At 30.7% G+C, this 25,411-nt stretch overlaps 1 protein-coding gene across 4 annotated transcripts in view; it reads left to right on the forward strand.

The window, feature by feature from the left end:
- The first annotated feature begins 14,855 nt into the window (after window positions 1-14,855).
- The window catches only part of Pgant9 (polypeptide N-acetylgalactosaminyltransferase 9), a 201,516-nt gene continuing 190,960 nt past the window's right edge, over window positions 14,856-25,411 (forward strand). For all 4 annotated transcript variants that reach the window (XM_083057830.1, XM_083057861.1, XM_083057851.1 and 1 more), the window contains exon 1: window positions 14,856-15,203. The gene's annotated coding sequence lies outside the window, so the exon portion shown is untranslated. The remainder of the gene's footprint in view (window positions 15,204-25,411) is intronic.

Consider the following 25,411-nt stretch of genomic DNA (forward strand, 5'->3'; position numbering starts at 1 on the left):
CAATTGCGAATATTGTTAGTAACACTATGTCAATATACGTATAAAAAGAAAATCAAATACATTTAAAAACATATTTGATTTTATTTGTACAGAAACATTTATTTCATCCAAAACATAAAAAAATAAGTTTTAATATTGTATATGACATATAATTTGTGTATAATTATATCTGTCCAGTATGACGAATTTTATACAACGTCTCTCCCATGTGAAAACAAAATATTAACTTCAAATTTCTTCAAAATTAAGAAACATTGTGATAAAAGATATTTTGTTATGGAATATTCCTTTCTTATGAACAGCAGGTAAACCTCTCGTAGGATTATAGACGTACATCACCATATAGGATAAAATAATATACTTTAAAACTCCTAAATTTCCAACAGAAAGTAACATTGAACGCGTATGTTATTGTTGCACGATAAGAAAATTCCATCTTAAAATTATCAAAATTTTGTTTTCTGTATTAATATGGCTTAAGATATATGTCACGTATTTTTTCAATATTTTTTATCATCTTTAAATCTTTACATATATACCCCCCAATTTATACATAAATCCAGATATAAAAAATAATTATGTCCGTAAATTAAAACTAACTATATTTATAACAGAGAATTGGTGGAAAAATTATATAAAATATATAATTCTTTCACACATATGTGCGCCGTTATATGTTTATATAATTTCGAAAGAGAACTTTATAAGATACGATTATGTAAATGTTATACAAGATTATTTCGAATTTTTAAATTTTATTTTATGTCATCGATTTATGTCTATTATTTCTCTATATAGTATATTTCGTTATTTCAATAAGTCTTTCCTAACTTTGGGCCGACATACGTACATAAAAGTTAACGTCATAATCCTATCATTATGGGATATGCTCCCCATTTGATTGTAAAACTTTTGAAATTATTAATTAACTAATCAGAACAAAGAAATCTTCATCTCTTTCGTTCTAATTGATCAATTAAACGGTCAAAAACTTTCTTAGCGTCAAACCTTTAAAAGTTCACGTTGTAGTCGTCCGATAAAATCTAACACGTCAATACTGTAACGTATCTTATTCGGAGTTTTGTATTTGTTTAAATATAACCGATGCAAGTTATTTCACGTAGATTGCTGTGCGTAATATATCGATTTGTGGAATGTATATTTGCTTTACTCTCTCTCATACGCTCTTATTTTTGTTTCTCTCGCTTTTATTACCTATATTGCTTGACGAGCTGTCGGGAGAGTTTATAGCATATTTCTACGAAAGAAAAACAGATTTACTGCTCGAAACACTTGATGTCAGCAATTGCTTTCAAGCGCAAAGTATATAATTTATAATATTTAAAATTCATTTTCTTCTCCTTTCTACTTTTGCGTACATCAATGACTAAATCATGTCATTAAAAACACGGTTGTTTGTTTAGAACTAACACATTGTTGTCCATAGTGTTCAGGTATCAGATAACGTGGACAAATCTATACATATATGTTATACGTGGACAAATCTGTGCATACAGTGTATCGATATACACAATCACGCGCGAAATTGCACAAACGCTCTTCTCGTCTCCTGCAGCACGTTCGCCTCTAACGATCCATAAACGCTCTGCCCTTTTTACTCAATCGTTTTACGCAAACCACACTCTTGAGCGAACAAATAACACAAAACGAATAATAAAACGATATAGCTTCTGTGGTTCTTTCTTCTTTTACCGGAAGTAAAAGATCATTGGAATGCAAAATATCCCATCCACAGAAAATGCGAAGATATAATGATATAAAGTATGCGAAATGATCTAAGCATCTTTTTGAAGTTTGAAACGTTCTTGGAGCAAAGTATTAGCGAATTTCAAATTTTCACTCCAAGAACGCTCCAAACTTGAACGAGATATTTAAACCTTTTACACATTTAATTATTTTTGTAGGATTGCGTTAGAGAGACGGTATTTCAAAATTATAATTTTTATACATAATTTGAAGATATCTTATTCTTTAATATACATATACATATAATATATGTATATTATTGTAAAATTTATTGTAAAATATATATGTGTAATGCAATTTTAAAGACGATCTTCTGATGCAATTATATAGTGTCCTGATAATTTTAAATCATAATTTTAATTGCACATCATCGTTATCGATGGCCATTTCATGTGACTATAATTATCGCGTAAAAGTATGAGATTAATTAAGTCACATAAGTTAAATACAAGCGGTAAAAACAATTAACCGTACGGTAGCACGGCTATGCTAACCTCGGTAAACAGTTCTCTATAGTAATCCTATTATCGGCGTCCAGCAAACGTTCACGGGCTTAGCAAGGCTTACAACCCCTCTCTTTCAGAGAACCCCTCCAAGCCAGTTTCAAGGTTCACCGTTGCTATATGAAAGCTAATGCGAAATCTGTTTTCTTTCAGAAATATTTGCCAATATTATTGTAGTTGTTGAGACAACGAATTTATATTACATCAAAGTTATAAGATAAATGGTGCAATAGAATGAGTAAATAATTATTACGAGCCATTTGAATAAATCCAGATAGCAAAAGTAGTCATTTTGACGTCAAATTACATCAAAATGACTACTTTTGCTACCTGGCAATTTGTTTTTGTCTGAATGGAAAAAAAAGAGAATGCGAAGAAAAGGGAGAAGAGCTCGCGAAATACATGGCAATTAGACCCGTGATGCTTGTAACTTGTTTGTTTTGTTCATAGCTAGGTTTGCAAACATTTGTTCCTTAACAGTATTCGACTTCTTTAATGCGTCGTGATGGCGACACCAAAATTAATTAAAATGCTTGCAATAAATAAAATCATAAAATGCTTTTAATCTTCTAAAAAAATATTAATATAAAATATTAAGTGTCCAATCTCTTTCTCTTACTCATTTATTTCAGTATCGCAATAGTTATATGTATATTATAGATATATGTATATTATACTATAAAATGAAGAAGGATTATATTGAACATCTTCTTGTCAATTAAATTTCTATTTGAATTCAAAAATTACTCAAGACATTTCGAACGATCATCGTACGCGCTTCTAGTTTTATTGCGTATAAAATGCACCATGCGTTTTATCTTTTTCATATTTCCGGTTGCCGTTGCACGGGAAATTCAATGTTAACGTTCGCAATTGTGAACCGTTTGACGATTCAACAGCGGCTGCACTAATGTTTTGATGAATGCAATTTTCAAGGGAGAGAGAGAGAGAGGGGAGAATTTGATGCGCGTATGCACGTACGATGATTGCGAACGCTGTCGGACGGTGCCTCTGCAGGATTACGAATTAATTTGTAACGTTCTAGCGCGATGGCTGCGGATCTAGCACGCGCGGATTTATTGCGCCGCGATTACTTGCAGAATGCCAAATGTTAACTGGCCGTGAACAGAAATTGGCATCACCGTGCTTTGCGTCCGGCGATCAAATCGAAGATACCGCCCGTCGTTTCCAATAACATACTTGCATGGCAAATTGCAAACGCAATATCCCGGCACCATTCGCAACGTGATTTCGGAAGCGACGTATCCGTCAACGAAGCTATATGCACGCTATTCGATTATATAGTGTCTCCCGTGGAGGCACGAATGACTTACCTTCGAGTAAATTGCACGTATCGAATTGCAATCTGTTACACAAGAAAATCTGCACACGCGTCCGAAAGATAAATTATTATTTTAAATAAACATAAAACGGAACATAAAATACACTTCGATTACTATTTTACAGTAAGCTAATAAATCATTTAATTTTAAATTGTTGCCAAGAATGGATGCCATGTAGTGGATATTTTTTATAAGAGAGTCCAATAATCGGGATTCTCTCTCTCTAGAAATAGGTAAACCGTATTTCAGAAAGAATTGCAGATTGCACTTATCCTAATCTGTCTCTTATTGGATTAAGACACCTTTTCCAGTAAAGTTTTGCTGTTTGGTAATATAGTAAAAGGATATGATAAGAAATGGCTTATTGAATCTATTAGGTTGAATATACTGTAATGATAGGCGTTTAAGTGTATAATAAAAAGAATAGTGTCGATGAAAATGTTTTGTTAGAGGAGCTTCTGAGAATTAAGTTTGTACGCTACGGCTGTTTCAATTGCCAGTCAAATGACAACAGCCTCATTAATTTTCTTGCATGTCGAGAGCAACTCTGCAAACGACGCAGTCTTTAGTATTTCAATCCTTTGTCTACAACGTAATCTTACTTCCTTCGTCGTTTCTTGCATTTAGCAAAATTGACGATCGGATAAGAAGCTACTTTCTCAAGACGTATATATATGCAGTTAAGAAGTTAAAAACATATTCTAAAACGCAAAAAACTTTACAATAGGCAATTACAACTGAGTACAATTAAACTTTAACAATTTTTATTTTTATTTTTTTAACAATTTAATTGGCATTAATCATATTACTTAATCTTTAATAAAATACATATATGAAAATATTTTATATAAGAAATCATGAGTTTTATCTCTTTGTACACAAAATAAATAATTAGAAATATTAATTTCCGTGTAATAATGATTTTTTTATACGTTTTGTATTTCTATACGTACTTTATATAATTAAGAAAGTAATTAACATTATTTAAAAAACTCGAAAAAAAAATATAAAAAAGAATAAGTTATCTATGTGTTATTGTAAATATATGCTCTAGAGATAAAACTATTACTTATATTCTAAGTAAAAAAAATATTTTATTTTATTTGTAATATTTATGTAACATATAAATATGTATGTTACACAAATATTACATGTACATTTTTTACGTACGTCGTGTAAAATAATCAAGTAAAATAATAATTATGAAATTTAAAAATCAATAGAACTTCTCATAAGCTGCATTAAGTCTGAAACCGATGTAGCTATACAGTCATATATTATTACATTTTCCTTATCGGCACTCGAACTCACTTTTACGACATTTTGCAACGCCTTTTTTCTTGATGATTTATTAAGAGAGTTATTAGTAAAATTTTCAATACTTCGCAATGGTGCGCTGTTTTGACTTGTATTAGTTTTCAATTGCATTCGATAAATAAAGATCTGCTTTTGAGATTCGACAAATTGCCACATATTATTCTTAGATTTTTCTTCGTTATTTGATTCTGAATTTTCAGTATTATCCTGTGCGTGACGAGTATTATTTGTATCCGCGCATTTTTTATTAGGTGTTCTTCTTTTGGCGATTTCGACGGGCAATGAAGTTTGTATTTTCGTATTATTCTGCATGTGAGAAATGACATCCAACGCGCTATTTTCTGATTCGTTTATCGTGACTGTATTACATTCAATGGAGGAATCCAAAGACTGGGTTCCTTCATTCCATTTTCTCCCGTACTTTTTCCTCTCATCATGCACATTTTCTTTGTGATCATAGTATTCACTTTTTGTGTGAAATATTTCATCTGAAAAATTTGTATTTTATTAATCTCATTTTGATATCGAATTACTGGAATAAAATATTTTAAAAAATTATGCACACACATTATATATTATATTGTATTTATATCCAAAATGAACCCCCTCCCCCCCATATGAAAAAGATTCTAATTCTAATACATATATATACATATTAGAAATTTTAAATAATTTACGCAACACTTATGAATATAACAAACTTTTTTTATGCATATAAAAAAGGAAACTAGTAAGAATAATTTAAAAATCATAAATAAATAGATTAATAAATTAATAGAGAAGTGATATCCTATTATATGCGCATTATATTTTCAAATTTATATAACAATCGATAAAGATTTAATATCTATTATAAATTTTGCGTAACATAATGATAACACTAAGAAATTTTTAATAAAAAAATAATGATAAATTTGGACGAGAGATACTAGAAATATATAATGTAATATATTTTTATATTAATGCACACATTGTGTGCCGAATGAATTTTACATGTCTTGTCGCCAACATCGGAAATTTTCACTATTACACAAGAATAATATAATTATATAATATAATTATAAAAAATATATAGCACGATAAAATTATTGTCCACATTAATATGCATAGTGCATTTATCTCATCGGTGAGACTTCGTGCGTATTAATATTATTCAGAAGTTTAAAAGTATTATAGTTTATTTGCTGCAAGCATTTTAATTAATTTGCATATCACCTATCATCATCATTCAATGTATTAAAATATATATTTTTTAGTATTAAAAAATTATCGTTTTATTAATATAAACAGAGTATTCATTATTTTAATGCAACTTTTATGATATTAAAATGATATATTTTTTTATTTTACATTATTTTTTTTATTAAAACATTATTATATGTGGGTTATCTATAGTTATTCTGATGTGTGTAAATTGAAAAAAAATTATATATATATATAAATCTCAAATTACAGAGTACCATTATTCCTATTTATATGCATCAGCTAAGACAAAATATTTTTGATACATTTGATAATTTTTTGTTGTGTGTGATACACACGTCATAATAAATAATTAAAATATATTTACCACAACATTTCCGTACTTGTGTGATTTCGTGAAACCGCTTATAATGACGTTGAGCATTAAAACGGCGCGAATATATGTTGCCGCATAACACGCATCGAAATAATGTTTTATCTTCTGTTTTGATCCTAACAATAGTAGCTATTTTCTCAGACTCTGAAAAGTAATTATATATTATTCGTATTATTAAATTTGTATTAACAATAACGAAAAAATCGACAATCGATTACTCTCAAATAACAAAGAAAAAAATATAATTAATTTCAATTCTGTATTTGTAAAGATATGTTGCGATCAGCTCTTGCCTGCCAATATATTATAAATCTTATTAGTTTTTCAAGCATCATTAATTTTCTCTTATAAAACTTCTTTTCAATATAAGCTTGACTCTCTCTCTCTCTCTCTCTTTCTCTTTTATTTAATTCTATAATATACGTGAAATATTTCAAATTCGAAGACGTTGGACTAGAACAAATCTCATTTCTTGTACGCAAGAAAAAATGAAACAGAGAAGTAAACAGAACATTTTCTGTAAAGAGTGAGGGTTTTTTCATACACAAAGATGATCAATCTCAAAGGATATATTTTTTCTCTATTTTAGGCTGTGTTCTGTTTTAACTAGCAGTTATGTGTGAATGAAAGTATATTTATATGAACATTTTTTTCATTTGGTATTGGCAATCTCTATCGGAGTTGTTGGAAAAATCAACAAAAATGAATATAACAAGAGAATATTGAATCTATGAAATCAAATATTACATAACGATTCGTAAATTGCTTAACTTTGTATATTATCGTGATAAAGCAAACGCATAATTAGCAAATGATTATTAAATCACACAGAATACAGATGTATAAATTTGTATTTGTACTTACTTGTTATCATAAGACAAGATTTAGAACGTGTTTTCTTTCTTGAATTCATTATAATACTTCTTACAATGCTTCACTTTTCGTAACGTACGAGTTTAGTCAACGATGTAACTACGACTGAAGATTAACAAAGACTGAAAATTCGAAGCTCCACACACACTTTGAAGGCGATATATTCATTTCTATTATCAATAGCCGCGTGCCGAAACGTGTGACTCCTCCCCCTCCCTCCCAGCTTCTTTTGTCGCCGTACCGCTACCGGCGACGCTTTTATGTCGGTCCCTTTGATTTGCAATTTGGTATCTCGTAATCCTTATATTTCGCTTCCGATAGAAAAACAGTGACTAAATGCGTATGTGTGATACAGTGTGGCTGGGGTGGCCAACCGTTCGGAATTTTCCGGGACATCCTGAATTTCGACTCTCATTAAAAGAAAGAACCATAGACGAGACGCTACTTTTATTTGTTCCGATATATATTTTTTTCACATAACATTAAATAATATAAAACAATAATAGAATAATACTGAAATTTGATATAGGTATAAATTAACTCCAGAATTTTCTAGAAATTAATTTTATTATTTGTATTTTGTTTGATGAGAAAAAGCTTTCTGTTGATTTTGTATTGCCTTTATGTTTGATTGATGTGATTATTCGTTAATTTTATTTTAAAAATTTTATCAGTTTAGTTTTAAATTAATTATTATTTATATTAAAAAATAATATGCAATAAAACCGCAATATTATAATCGCATTATGTTTTAAAATTGAAATTATACCAATAAAAAAGTCTCAATTTTTTAAGATTAATATCCCGAAATTGGTTGATCAAGAATTGGTTACTTTAAATATGGCATTGTATTTTTTGCATTTTTTGTTAAAATGTATTAAGTTTTTATCTGTCAGTAAAATGCTTTCTTCTATTGTGACTCTTGAGAATTGCGAATGCATGTGTGCATGCGTGTTGCGTGTGTATGAGAAAAAGAAAGAGAGCAACGTAGTGTAAATTTTAGAAGAGTATGCACTTTGCATATGTGTGATATATCACTTTATTATAATTTATAATTAAATTTCTAATTAAAGTTTAAGAAATAAGAAAAATTATCTGAATATTGAAATAGTTACGATTTAAGGAAAGCACATTAACGACATTTTCATAAACACAATATGCAGACGGAGACAAATATGTGCAAATGCAATTAACGCTGATTATTATTCAGGAACTGTATACGCTGTTATCGAAATTCACTCGGTATGACCTTAGCAGACGGAGGCCCGCTTAAAATTCATAGCATCTGCTGACCGAACGGCAACGAAAGTGTTTCGAGAGCGTTCATCGCGAATACATATCGCGGCTGCGCGACGATTCGTGAAATTGACAGCGATAACCATTTTGATAATATCCTTAGATAAAAATAAAAAATAGCATAAAAAATTGCATAAAAAGTAGCATCCAATAAGGATTTCTTTATTTTAACATACATTCTATCGTTTATTTAATTTGCCTATGATAGAAAAGGTATTGCAAAAATTCTACTTAATAAGGTCGAACCTTGACTTTACGTTAGCGTTGATGATGATGTGAGTCGATGATTCTTTGCTTCACATCAAATTTAAAATTTTACAAATACCTAAGCGATGTCTATATATATGTTTTGTATCTGCATATTAATTAACGTAGTAAAATTTTGGGGATATATAGAAAGGGAAAAGCGGAAAATTTTTGGAAAAACAAATTATCTTTACCGATTTACCGATTTACAACTATACTGATAACATACATGTAAAGTAAAACTAAAATTATTATCGCAGTCAGACATTAGAGGTATTCTATATACATCGAATTTATCGAATTTTTTTAAAGAAGAAATTCATGAAATAAAATTTTCCTTAAAAAGCGCTCATCCTAAAAAGTAATATGATTTCTCATTGTGACAGAGCAATATAATGACCTTATTTTTTTTTAGTATTCTCACATGAAACTTAGCAATTTGTTCAAAAATTAATAAAAGTTATTTTTACAGTTATTACGTAATTAGGATATCTATAATTTTCTTGTAAATAATTTATATTATTTTATATTATTTTATTTTTAATTGTGTGTGCAATCCTAAAAACATATAAAACAATAATATTATAAATTAAACAGAATCTTCTATAAAGTATTTTTTAATTATTAATTTAAACGTTTTAACGTAATTACTTTAAACGTTCAATAAAATTATTATGTATAATTTAATAAAATTAAATACTAAATACAATTGGCAAGGTTTCTGAAAGAAAATATAAATATGTTTATTCTCTTATGTGTATGTTTTATAACTAGTTCCCTTATCTGTGTAGAGTAGAAGAAATCGTCTGTAATTGTGCAATCGAGTAATTCGGATTTTTCATTATGCAACAAGAAGAACCGCAATTATCGAACCCGCTTCCCCGCGTAGCATTTATCAAGTGCGCAACGAGAAACGGCTGATTTCCCAAGTGAGCCTGCAACATCTACGATTGTATATGCGAATGCAGTATTTTGCACATTCGTGCAAACCTCGCGTAACATTTATAATTATCTATTTGATCCATTGTATCTATAATTTCTGTTATTGCTAATAATACGTAGTAACGTAAATTGCAAATTATTCTCTGCAATATATTTGACCAAAATTTACTGTTGATTATTTTTTGTCTGTTGTTTAATTTTTTGTAATTACTTTTTAATTATACTTTACAATTAAACAAGTATGATTTGTTAATTATATCTATAGAATACAATTCCAAATAATAATTTTCAGCTTGTTTTTATAGAGAATAAAAATGCACTTGTTATTACGATGTACGAGCCATTAGGCCATAAAATAATTCAAACGATTAGTGTCAGCTTTATTATCGCTATTTGGATTTATTTTGAATTTATACTATTGGTCCTTTATATCGAAAATAATTGAACAGATACAAGTCATAGTAAGGACAATACGACAAGACCATCACGGTCCAACGGCCCGTATTGGTTATTATCGTTATTCGTTCAATTACTCTCGATACGTGAAACACCAATAGCGCAAAGTTAATTCGTCGATATGGTGGCGATTTGGAATACGAAATATTCAAGACAATAGCAGCAAAAAACAATAGAGAACGAAAAAAAATTATCTGGCAGCAATTTTTATCAGTGCGCCACAAGGTAAAACGGACGCATTCAAAATGCATGTGGAAAACGTTCGCGATTATTTTCTGGGAACGATTATAGCGATGGAGGATTCGCCGCGGGTTGGTACGAAAGAATTATTATGCGAAAAGTTCTGTGCGCCTCGTTTCTTCCCTGATGGACGATTAAAAGTTCAACCCGAGTCGAATTTACAAATTCCTTCGGGGGGGCCTCTTCGTCGGAACGTCGGCATTCGCCGTCGTCCAGCGAAATTAACCAGCCTCCACCAAGTCGTCCGGTCTGAATTAGAATTTAAATCCGCGGAAACCGTCCGCGTCTAATGACGTTATTTCTTTTGACTGCGATTAAGGGTCGAGTCAGTCTCATTGAGAGTACCTCTTTAATCTTTTGTGTCAGTCTACTGAGATCTGAACATGGCACAACTTTTTTATACAAAATGTAAGAGATAAAATATGGTAAAATACTAAATTAGAACTATTTCCTGTATTTCATTTCAAAGCTCTTATAAGAATGGCTCCTTTTTCTCGTTATGAGCTTTTGGTCGTAAATATACTTATTTTCCCTAGATGTATATTTTTATACGAATTCAATACTAACATTAAAATAAAAAATAATTTAACACTCTTCGATACGATACGCAACAGCAAAGTTGTAGTACACAATATTGATTTGTACAATACAAATATACATAGATTAAAAGAGTTTTCAAAATAATTAATACTGCAAAAAATAATTTTTGCGTTTAACTACATTTTTTTATTGTTCTTAGGGACTGCGCACAGTAAAAGAAATATCTTATTCCTTTTGTTGTGCCCCTATATTTGTATATTTTAATATATAACACAAAAATAATTGCCAAAAAAGTTTTTATCATGTTCATGAATATGTATAAATGTATACGAACCAAAAAAACGAGAATTTTTCATACTTTTACTTGCTGGCATATATTTTTAGTTTTTTAAAAGAAAATGATGTAATTCATTGTTTTAATGAAAAAGTTAATATATAATTTCTTAACTCATTCTTTTGAATTGCGCTCTAGTTAATTTTGGTGATTAATATATATACATTGCAGATAATGTTATATATGTATACATGCAATGCACTCACCGATACGATGCGCAGCAGCGAAGCTCTATAGTACAAAGCGTTAATCTATAATATAAAAAACACAAATTATATATATACAAAATAATTTTCCAAATAATTAATATTTGAAAAAGTCAATAATGCGCAATTAAACATTTTTTCATATCGTAAAATATATTTAATAAAATTACGTCATAAAAATTATTAAACTTTTTAATTATTTTTTTAGATCTAAATTTATATAAAATATAATAAAATTTAATTTTTAAAAAGTAAGTTAAATAATTATAAATGAAGTTAAATAATTATAAATTATATAAACAATATTAAAATTATATACATATATATATAATAAAATTTTTTATTATTAATAATCTAATTACAAAGTTTAATGTAATATTTTTTTTATTTTTCTGTAAATTATACCTTAAATATCCATATTAATTTTTTTCGCAAATTATTTTTTAAAATTTTATTCCAAATATTCTTAATATTAACTTATTTTCAATTTTATTTTAATAAAAAAAAATTTTAATAATAAAATTATATAAATTATATATATAATTATATAAATTATATATATATATATATATACAATCATATATATTTATTTATTTATATATTTATATATTAATTTATATAAATTTGTTGTAATTATAATCTGCTTACCGCATTGTTGCTCCGCCGTTGCCCGATGCCTCCCCTGACCTCCTCTTCCTCTTCTTTTTTTCGTCCTTACAGCGTCTTTTTGGCACTTACACAGCACACTCGGAAATACGATCACGCGCGCGCTTTAATCAGCAAAATAAAATAATCGCACGACAATTTGAACGACATTCCCGACGTTAATCGTACGCGACTCTATAATTCTATACGGCACTTCCGATTTTAATCGCGCGATACTTTGTTAATTATATACGACGCAGTATGATGTCACCTGTAAAAATAATTATAAAGATTATAATCTTTCGCGATTAATCAAATAATTTATGTAACGTAAATTATATTTCGTCGAATAAAAATTAGATCTAAATATATATAAAATATGATAAAATATAATTTTCATATAAAGAGTTGCGTGTATTATTATGAGAGTTTTATTATAAATTATTTATCAAAGAAATTATTAAAAGAGTTATTGAAAGTAAAATATCCATTCTATGCACTACATTATACATTAATGTCAAATGAATCATTATCAGAAATAAACGAGCAATTATTATAATTTTACAAGTATATAATAAATAAACGAAATAGGTTATAACCTTATACTTACAACAAGGTTGCTCCGCCGTTGCCCGATGCCTCCCCGGGCCTTCTTCTCTTTCACTCGCACTCTGTATGAAGTTTTTATGTACTCACACAACGATACACGCTCGCGAGAACGCGATTAATTACGACAGCATACGCGCGTTTATCGAGAAAATAAAATAATCGCACTTTGAGCGGCACTCCCGAACGTTAACCTATACGCACCTACGCGACTCTATACCGTTTACTTCCGATCTTAATCGCGCGATACTTTGCGCGCAACTTGGACATTCGTACGTGACTTTTCATACACGACACTCCCGCTTCTAATCGTACGCATATTTTATATGCCCTTTTGTTAATTATATGCGACGCATATTTAAGAGAACAGCACGCGACAATTATAATTAAACGAAGGTACGATCCGCGGGACGCGTCGCACGAAATTCACGCGGCATGTCCTCGCAGTGATGCAAACTGTTTAATTAGAAATTATCAATCTTTCGCGATTAATCGATCATTGGAAAGATCGATTAACATAGAGCGCTTTACTCCCGACGTAATAAATCACTGCTGGACAATATTTTGATCGACCAATCAGAGTGGAGCAAAGCGCTCTATATTAATCGATCTTTTCAATGATCGATTAATCGCGAAAGACTGATAATTTCTAATTAGACAGTTAGCATCACTGCGAGGATATGCCGCGTGAATTTCGTGCAACGCGTCCCGCGGATCGTACCTTCGTTTAATTAAGTATAATTATCGCATATTGTTCTCTCAAATATGCGTCGCATATAATTAACAAAAGGGCATAAAATATGCGTACGGTTAAAAGCGGGAGTGCCGTATGAAGTCACGTACGAGTGTCCAAGTTTCGCGCAAAGTATCGCGCGATTAAGATCGGAAGTGAGCGGTATAAAGAGTGGCGTAGGTGCGTATAGATTAACGGCCGCTCAAAGTGCGATTATTTTATTTTCTTGATAAACGCGCGTGTGTGTCGTAATTATAATCGTGCTTTCGCGAGCGTGTATCGTTTGTGTAAGTAGATAAAAACTTCATACAGAGTACGAGTGAAAGAGAAGGAGGCCCGGGGAGGCATCGGGCAACGGCGGAGCAACTTTGTCGTAAGTGTAAGGTTATAACCTATTTCGTTTATTTATTATATACTTGTAAAATTATAATAATTGCTCGTTTATTTCCGATAACGATTCATTTCACATTAATGTATAATGTAATGCATAGGTTGGATTTTGGATATTTTACTTTTCAAAACTTTCAACAACTCTTTTAATAATTTGTTTAATAAATAATTTATAATAAATTGTCATAATAATACACGCAACTTGTTATATGAAAATTATATTTTATCATATTTTATATATATTTAGATCTAATTTTTTGTCGATTAATCGCGAAAGATTATAATCTTTATAATTATTTTTTACAGGTGGCATCAGTGCGTCGTGTACGATTAACGTCCGGAGTGCGTCGTTCAAATTGTCGTACAATTATTTTATTTTGCTAATTAATGCGTGCGCGTAATCGTAATTTCGCGAGCGTTTGCTGTGTAAAAGTGCCTGTTCCTTGCATATTTCCTGTTCTTTTATTGTACGCAATCTCTTAAAAAATAGATACTTAATAAAAAAAATGATAAAAAAGATATATTTCTTTCAAATATAAATTCTTTTTTTTCTATTGTAACATATGTTTATATATAATATAACTAAAAATTTAATATTTATATAATGCTTATATAAAATAATTAAAAATCTTTTAAATGCAAAATTGAGATATTTTCTAAGTGAAATATGAATTATGAATATTTTTTAAATATGAAAAAAGAACTTGTTTACACACATTCGCTTCGTGAAAACTCGGTTATCTTCGGGGGTGTTCGCGACGCGCAGCGGCGCCACGTCGGTCGAAGGTAGGCTAGGTAGGCGCGCGTCGTAACCAACGCAGTGGTAGTAGTGCCGCGGACGCGAAAGAGGACGAAGGGAATCGAACTCGCGCCTGCTAACAGCGGGTGGCCGGCAACGACCGCAGTCGACAGTCGAAGCCGGTCGCTCGTCGTGCGAGCGTCGTGACGTTGGCGTTTTCTCGCCCAGCCTGAACGACGCGAACTGTCAATCCGTTGTCGTGCGTTGAAACGCTTATTCATTGTGATCGAAACGCGTTCGGTTGTGCTTAATTAGTGCGCGGTCCGCAGCTACGGCGAGTGTGTGTCCAAGTGTGTGTTTAACAACGAGTACAGCGTGAGAGATAAGACTGCGTCGTGTCGATTCGATTGAGACGTCGTACAACGGCAGGCTTCACTCTGTGACGTCGGTGAGTCAAGCATATTCATTGATTCTATCATTGTTCGAGACACTCGAGGTATCCCGCTGTCAGAGACTATTTTTGTGTTTTAATGATTTCTTTTTGGTCATGGTTATGTTTATCGAGTGGCGACGCGATTGACGTCACGTGTCACTTTAAACGAGTTCGAGTTTAAAGCTGCCGCAATGTGAAGTTAGGTTAGGCCTATCGCTCTGAATTTGAATGCTGAATTTTCTGCAGAATATTTTTATAATTTAGAATTTATTCATTTAATTTTTTTAAACTTATTAAAGTATGATCAATATTATAAATATATATGTACGTCATTTTTATTTAAAATATTATTCGATAGAATATATTTTATTACGAAAAAAATTTGTCATTATAATAATAAGTTAATTCGTAACCATATATTATGATCTTTTCATGTGAAAGTATATCGGTATGTGACACAATTTTTCCACTATCTAACTGAAGAAAATGCATATAGGATTATTTCTGTGATCGAGTAGCTCTAGGATCAAAGGCGAAAGCTGCGGCGAAAGTCAACTTGTCGCGGTCTGAAAACGCAACCTTACCGTACGATCAACCCTTATTGCATCGTGTTCATGTCGCTGCAATTTTGCATCGCAAGCATGCAAAGCCACGAGCACACCTGTTTATGTAGGTCGCGCATAACGCGTTATCGTACGGGTGTCACAAGTGGCTCACTCGCGAATAGGAAATAGATTACGTGTTCCGCGATTCGACGTCTCTTTCGAATAATCCTCGAACGAGATGGAAATCCAATGATCCTCGAACGAGATGGACGGAGGGTGTTCGAGAGCCGCGTCAAATCCGCGTTGAAAAATATCGAGAAGAGATATTCTCGTAAAGAGGACTCAAAAATGTCCGTCTATTTTCAACTTTGAAGTCCCTAACTTTTTCAACTTGTCGTTTGATAGTGGATTTACCTCGAGTGGTTTCAGCATCATGCAATTGTTTGTATTGTATATATGCACGAATTACAGAAATTAAAACAACATTTCTTACGCTTAAATCATAGGTAATAAATAAGTAGTATAATTTACAGGATATTTTTGTGAGAATATAAATACGAATTATTAATGTAAATAGAGAAAAGACATGAATTATTAATATAATTTTAATTGTGAATATAAACATATATAATACATATAACGAAAAATAATTAAATAATTTGAAATTTAAATATTTTAATTAATAGTTTTCTAATATATTTTCTAATATAATAGTGATGTAAGTGATAATTTTAATAAGTTTTACTTCGTTAAATTATTACTATAAAATATCCTTTTTATATTATAATAAATTATAGATAATTATTACAAGGTTGACAGGTTTGTTTAACGTATAGTGTAAGAAATGTTGGATTAGATAAATGTATAGCAAATGACATTAAGAGATAATTATGTACATGACACTCAAAAATGTTGTTTAGCTCACTTTGAAATATTATTTCTGATTTATAAAATATTATAAATACAGATCACATATGTCCAAAAAATTTAAAATATGAATATGATGCACATCTTTAGCTTTGAATTTAATGATTGAACTAACGTGAGAAACTTGGAATGAATTTAGTACAATATAGAATATGGTTATGCTTTAATAGCGAACGTATTACGAAAATCAACAATTTAATCAATAATATTCCCAATGCTATTATTTGCAAAATATTATTAATAAGTTGTTCTATTGGATGCATGTGGCATATTAGATGTACAATAATATTATTTGTGCGTCCTTGTTTCTTGTTTTTTATTTGAATTTATTGCTTGTGAAGAAACATGGTTCGTGCGCGCGCGAAGAAACATAAATCACACATCTCTGCGGTTAATGTTGGGCGCGTTTAAACTTTTTTACTCTTCTTTGCCTAATAGTTTATTTTAAATAATTATCTTATTTATTCTCATTATTTTATTTATTTTATTAATTTATTATCTTAATTAAATCTTTACTAGAAATCAAAATAAATCTCGAAATAATTTTAGATTTTACTTTTCTTTCATTCTGTATTTTTTCGAAATTTTCACGAAGTTGCATTTACATTGTTTCGAATTAATGCTTTTAATTAAAAAATTCTAAATATTTGTTCATCGTTTTTTTTCAACGGTAATGCAATTGTTTCTAAAATATGATAATAGTAAAGAGTCAAGTTTATTGAAAAAAATCTCATTTTCGGTTACATATTTCTTGTCGCATGCATACAAACGTATTAAAAAAAAGTATAAGATTCAAATAAAAATGCTTGTGTAGCGCCTATGCTAGTGAAAAATCCGAATGGCCTCGAATACGATCGTAAAGAAAGTCGTGAAACAATTCTAACGACCGACATGCTCGAACTTTGCTTCTCGACGCCAGCACGTTCATGAACCACCGAGGTTGATACTAGTATACTATTGCATTTTGCTATAGCGAAACCAACTAAATAGAATAAATCCCAACTTGCTGTGCATTTATATTCTACATTGATATTATATGTTGCATTAATAATAAGACTGTAAGTATTATCTTCTATTTTTCATTTATATATTATATATTATACTGAAGGGGGTATCGATCACATCAAGTTTTTACGTCAATGAGATTCCGTATCTTTTGACAATAATAAATCCGACGAAGTATTAAAGAAACCCATGCAAATATCGATTACTGTTAATAACGCGTGTTCAATGCGACTACATGTCGTTTAAGATTATTAATCGTAAGTGCGTTCGCGTGATATTTTTCACACGAACAATACGCGACAAATTCCCTACAGTTGCATATTTATTCGAGCGGCATTTAATTAATACTAAGCGTTTAATTAATCTAAATGGACTCGGAAACACGTGTAGTCTTTGGACGAGTAAAGATAAAGGAGGATGATAAAAGCGTGGCTAAATTTTCTCAATTATGTACGGCGAGCGCGCTTTTGAAAGTTTATTGCGATAATCCCGGAAATAACTGCTGGTCAGTCGATTGCAATTAATTCGTGGCAAAAGTAGGAAGCGTAACTACGGAGCGAGATAAAAACAAAGTTCGTGCTTCGCCTACTGATTCATCGGTTCAAGTGATATTCGAAGGGCAAACGCAAGGGCAGAAAAAGTTTAATTGATATCGCAGCCGCGATATACATACTCTGTGGAGAAAATAAAAGAAAATAAAATGTAGATATCTAACGCGATTGGATGTAATCAAGGGTGAGTCCCAAGTTCGTGCCGCTGAGCTTCATTCAACTTTAGAAACGGAGCGCAATGCATCTTTAATTAAATCTCCGGTTGGTTGGCGTTCTAAATTGAAATATATTCTATGAATTCCCCGCTATATATGTATATGTATGCATCTCGTTTTCTTCATGCAGCAAAGAATAGGATTATAGTTCTGACTATCGTGTTTTGTTACGATCGAAATCGGGTTTTAACACGAAACTAGTCATACATATGATGAATCTGTTTGACTTTATGAGTAAAAGAGTAAAAGAGAGAGAGAGGGGGGGGGGAGGGAAGAAAGTAATAGAAAGAATAAAGATAAAATAAGAATTTTTGCGCAATATGAATTTAAAATAAGAAATGTCTAAATTCAGAAATTTATTTCTAAATTTTTTTTAGCTAATTATTAAAATAACTTTAATCTTTAATATATGAAGTTATTAAATTAGATTAAGCTAGCAGTTTTAGTAAAAATGATAAAAATCAGACATTTTAGGATTAGTTTGTTTTTTTCAATAAAATATAACCAATGAAAATGTTAGAATAATATACGTTGATAAATAACACATTTTGCTTTGTCATAATCATTAATTCGCCGTCACTCCCAATACAATTTTGCGATATGGAAAAACATGGAATCATGTCCAGAGTATTGTTTTCTTCATCAAACCTTTTCTTTATGCACTAGAAATTCGAAATGTATAGCCGCCCGGTTAGTGGAAATTTCAAAGCGAATTCTCGTGTAGGAGGCAACAACTTCATTTTCCTTCTCTTTTCGTTCACGATGCGGCTTAGTTGCATATGTGTCTACCTGCTCGTAACAGTTTGTCCTGATGCAGCTGCACTGAACTATTACCTCCAACCTCCTCTTTCCTCCGCGTTCTCTCCCCTCGGGCATCTTCAGTTTCCTTGAGTTTATACCATTTCCGCTTTTCATCCTAATGATTCGCGCACGATAATGTCCCTCATCACGATCGTACTGCATGTTAAGCGAGTCTTGGCTATAATGATAAAGATGAGCCCCGGCATAGGTATGCGAGATAGATTCCAAATTATAGATCACGGATTCACAAAGCGTCCTTGCGCATTAATAATGTCGGGTTGGATATCAATATACCTATGTGTATAAATGTATCCCGTGAAACTTTCGTTGATTTAACGCAAATAATGGTGTAGAAAATCAAATAATTCTTTTTCTAGAATCCTGATTTTATATTAATTTATGGGAATTATTCTATGGGAAGAATATAAATACACATATATACACTCGTCAAAAAAATTATCGCAACACGTAATTAATATCAAAATTTAGCATAAATTCAAATAAGCGTATCTCCGCGAAAAATTGTCGTATTTCAAAAATTTTTTTTTGGTTTTAAAGGGTAAAGTCTCTACTTTAAGGAACTTTCATTCGATTTTGATTTTATTCTCTCCCCCTTTCTCCATCCCTTTAAAAGAAGGGACGTGTTTTTTTTTCAAAAAATTGCATAGTTTGACGAACTCTACGGAGTGTACTAAATTTTTTTCGCAAATATCATCATAACTATCGTAAAATATGGACATTTCTCTACAAATTTAAAAAAAAATGGAATACCGTACGATTTTTTTTCGCGAATTTACAGCATATCAAAGTTACCTATGCATTTTTGCCTATATATTTAATTACCGCCAACATTAGCATTACCCGATGGGCACTGCGGGGAGGTTGCTGGTCGGATTTTGCCCATCGTGTGTGCGCGCGCGTGTGTGTAGGTAACTTTGATATGCTGTAACTTCGCGAAAAAAAATCGTACGGTATTCAATTTTTTTTTTAATTTGTAGAGAAAAGTCCATATTTTACGATAGTTATGATGATATTTGCGAAACAAATTTAGTACACTCCGTAGAACTCGTCAAACTATGCAATTTTTTGAGAAAAAAACACGTCCCTCCTTTTAAAGGGATGGAGAAAGGGGGAGAGAATAAAATCAAAATCGAACGAAAGTTCCTTAAAGTAGACTTTTCCCTTTAAAACAAAAAAGAAAATTTTTGAAATACGACAATTTTTCGCGGAGATACGCTTATTTGAAATTATGCTAAATTTTGATATTAATTACGTGTTGCGATAATTTTTTTGACGAGTATATATATATTAAATAATTAAATTATTAATAGATCATCATACTATATCAAGTGGCTTAGAGATATATAATATAAAAAATATACATCATAATAATGAGATTTATAATATATTGGTGTTACACACACAGAGAGAATTTTCTTTTAGAATATTTATCCTAAAAATTATGGTAATCGTGGAACAATATGGTATGGAAAGAATTTTATGAGAATTTCTTTCATTAATATTTATGACAATAAAAAATAATAATATCTATCACAATAAAATATAAAATGTTTAATTAATTTTACTAAAAGTATAGTAAAATTTACTAAAAGTATGATAAAATTAATCGAACATATTTTTAAAATTCTTTCCATATCATATTATTCCACGATTACCATAATTTTCAGGATAAATTCTAACAATAAGAGAAAATTCTCTGTGCAGAAATTATATTGCAACTATATAAAATTGTGCGATACTTTCGAAAATTCCATACATACTTCTTTTTGAGACATGTCAGGTATCGAATGTAGGATGAAAAAAAGGCGGTGAGGTGAATGAAATTTTGTGTAACCAATCATTCGTCGCGGACTTCCAATAATCCATGGGCAATATATTCGGGTGAACAGCGAAGCTGTGCGAGATATTCGAGTGGGCAAATATCTGGCCCATTCCGGATCCGATCGAATTGTATAAAAACGATGTTTCGAGGGGTTACATGTATGTATGTATGCGCGTATGTGTGAGAAAGGAGGAGGAGGAATACAGCGAATTACAGCTATCCGACCCGAAGCGTACGACACAGCGAGTGCGAGTACAACGGTATGCTGTCTGGTTCATCTAAAATTTAAATGTTGTGTGCTCAATGCACTGTAAATATGTCATCGATGGCCTTTCGCAGTCGGGAGTACTCGCCTTCTACGTATGATGCATGAATATTGCAAATGCAAATTTTACGACTTCTTTCTCCATGAAACGTATATGCACTGTTGACACACAACGTTAACACAATCTTAATTTTTTTAAACAATGCCGACATTTGTTTGCATTTCATTCATGTCTCATTAGAAGTATAAATATATTTGCATACACTTATTAATTATTAATATTTATAAAATATATAGATTGACAATATTTTATATATATATACACACATACATGTAATAATGTAAAATTTTGGGATTTTTATATATATAACCAAAATATTAACGTGCATTTCTGAAAATTGAGGTAATAATTATTTAAATGGTAAAATACAGTATAAACGTTTGATATTTAAACAAATTACTATTTTGGCTTATCGAAGGATATAGTTAATGCTCAAATTACCAGTAAAAAATTTTTTGCTTGAAAGTGCTAAATCATGAAAAAATTGCAGATATATTCACTGGTCTCATGCCATATATCGATTTAAATTTATAATTAAGAAAGTCGTACCTTCACTTTTCTTCAACGCGTTCTCCAGCTGTTGTATGAAAGTTGATAATCATTTTACGGTTATTACATTTTTATTATAATAATAATAGCATTTTTTATACTGTGATTATATAAGAAAGTACATGATGTCTCTCTTTTATAATCTACTTATATAAATATTGCGAATTTAAACGGAATTTTATTTTTATTCATAACTCACAGAGAAAAGAAATATATAGACGAATTATTATTTATTTATTATACATGTATTTATTGTCTATATCAGAATTTTAATATATGTAGGATTTCTTCTTATTAAATGCATGTTTTGTAATTATGCGTATTTTAAATTGCAAATTCTTTTATCAATTTTTTTTTTAGAGAGAAAATCATCATTTTTATTGACTATATCTGTGTTTCAATTTTCCAATTTTTAATATATCTGTAACGCTAATATATCTGTAATGCTCTAAGCTTCAAATAAAAAATTTTTAAATATAAAATTTACTTGAAAAATGATGATTTTATTATCTATGTCTTCTCTTTTAAAGCATAATTTTCAAAAAACGGCTTTTAATTGCTTGTAACTTAAAAATTACAGACACCTCGGTATTTTTTAAAAAAGAATATTTGAATTCAAATTGGCAAAAAATTTTAGTTTCAAGGAATTTAGTGACGAGAGAGAGAGAGAGAGAGAGAGAGAAAGGAGGGGAGAAATATCTTGTATTTTCCTATATAATATAATATTTCAACATATAATATTTGAAATTAGAAATCTCATATAAAAATCGTTAATCAAACAATTTCTCGGAATAAATCTAATCACCAATAAATCTATCTCAGATATAATGAGGACAGAAAAGATTATATATCGCTTTTCATTAAATTTTTTTTTATTCTGGTGCGAATCAATTACGATATACGTTCACGAGAAAGAGGTTGATTGATTTATCTTTATTAGCTTTTAAAGCTATTTATAATATAAATGTAAATTAAATTTGTTAAAATATATATATTTTTAACACTCGTTTAAACGGCTCAATTCTCTAACATCGTTTTATTTGAGCTAGTAAGACACACATTTTTATTCCTTCGTAAAACATATTTTTTGCGCACTTTAACGAAATTGTATTGCAAAGCCTTCGTTTGTCGTGTTTGTTATTCCCAGTCGCATTTTCCACTCTATTCGTAACTTATTTTTTAATTGTTCCTATTTTTTAAAATTCTAAAAGAGAGAGAACGAGAAAGACAGAGAGGCTTATTTGCTGTAGCTTTAAGTATCATTCATACGTATACATATAACAACATTCGTTACGTGATATATACTCATGCTCGCGGTCACGCTTTCCATTTATCTACCGTTTGGGGGACGGAGTGTGTCCCACATTCCCGAGGGCTGTATTTTACGGATTACGCCCGCTTTCACCCCTGTATAGTTGCGTGTCTTTGGCAATGTCCGAAAAGTTGGGTAACGCAAAGGATTAAATTAGGGACCACACCGGGCGTTTGCAAATGCGGGTGTACTGGTATGTTGAGGGTCTCTCTTTGTCTGCGGTACCGATCACAGAGCGGATAAACGTCGCTCTGTGCGAAGATCGATCGATTTGTTCTTTGGTGTAAATGCGGCTTAACGGAGATTGCTTACGGTTCTGAGCGAACGCCATCCGGTTGCATAGCGACTCGCAGGCAAACATGTGGTTAGACCGGTTGACTCAGACAGGTCGGTTTGGTTCTTGCTTACTTGTTTTCTTTCTCTCTCTTTCTCTCTGCTGCTCTGCTCTCTCCCACTTCTTCATCTTTCTTCCATTCAATTCTCTCGGTGGCAATATCGCGTGTGTACCTGCGCCACATCTTTTGGTTTTACCAAGAATTTCTGACATTTTATATATAGACTCGAAAGAAACGGAATGCAATGAACTTTTCTGGTTTTCCGAAGGACATTTTTCTGAAGGATGCGTTTTTAAAAATTCTGAATAGCATCTTTTTTTTACTATAATATACTCGTATAGTAAAAGAAATTAAGAGAGTCAAAAGGAAATAATTTTTTATCATTTTTATCATACAATTTTAAAGATTAATTTTAAAATTAAATAAAAGAGTATTTAACGCAAACAATCGTTTGTCATAAGTCATAAAAAAAATTTTTATACGCGTTATTTTTTTATGTGGCAGCTTGAGAATTAAGTTACGTATTTCGAGCGTCGATGAAACTTTGATAGATTGTATTGCGTGATGACCTATACTTAGTGTTGCGACTATTAAGTATATCGATTAGCTTCCGAGTTGCGCGTATTAGATTGTCATTCTTTATCTTACTTTATACAACTGGGTTATCGACCGCATTGGCTATGGAGATATTTTTGCAACGGCTTGAATTAAACGCGCGGTAACTTTTTCAGTCAACTGCATTTAATGCAATTCATCTTTTTTTTTTAGAGAGCGACGCGTCGTGTAGTATACTACAGTTCTTTAAATCAGAAAACTATATTATTAGATATTTAGATATTTACTTGTTTTTTTTAAATATTAATTTTTAGATGCATTTGCGTCTAAAAACATTTTATTGTCCTAATTCAGCATTTAGCAAAATATCCGCTTTATAAAGAGCTTCATTAGTTTTTTTATACATTTTAATCAACTTTGACTGTCAAAAAAAGCCAGTAATCTTATACGTTTTATACAAGGTATTATTTTTTAGATTTTAGATTCGCATGACAATTGTGTACAGTAATTAGATATAATCATCGTAGATATGAATTTATTGTTTTAAATTATCTGCCTATAATTGATGCTCTGCTATTCTAATACCGCGAATCACATAGGAAGTCGCGTGCACGATTGTTGCTACTTTAGAATATGATTCGTATCAATGGTATTTTTTTCACGCGATCGAGCTTATCTTCTATGAGAAACTCGTCAATATATTCCTCGGGCAAAATCTTCAATATAAATATTGAAAAATATTTGAATCGCAGACATAACAGTGAGATAAATCGGAATTTTCTCAAAAAATACAGTTTGCCAAATAAAAGAATTTAGAAATATTTAACGTAGTACTATTCGTATTGTAATTTTATTCATATATTTTTAAAAAGAAAAAAATAAAACTTTTTATATTATATTAGCAATTATAGAACGTGCAAAAGAAATTAACATAAATATTTTAATTCTACTGATTGTTGTAATTGTTACGATAAATATAATTAGAAAGAGAAAGCAGGAGTAGAAATATTAATCCTCGATAAATTTTATAATTTGAATTGAATTTAATCGTAATAATCCAAATAGCTATATTTTGCCAAGAAAAATATCTTTGGATTACAGAAGCAATATGCCTTTTTCTTTCCTAATATCGAATACACGTTCTGACTCGTATAAACTCATTTTACTCATTCTTAATATTTTTCTGTTAGCGAAAATTAAATCTCTCAGATAAAAAGTAAACATTTCTTTACAACGTGCGCAATAAGCAGCAGCAACTG

The sequence above is a fragment of the Prenolepis imparis genome, unplaced genomic scaffold (assembly GCF_030444845.1).
Source record: "Prenolepis imparis isolate NDT839.2.m4 unplaced genomic scaffold, iyPreImpa1.0 SCAF_2, whole genome shotgun sequence".
NCBI lineage: Eukaryota > Metazoa > Arthropoda > Insecta > Hymenoptera > Formicidae > Prenolepis > Prenolepis imparis.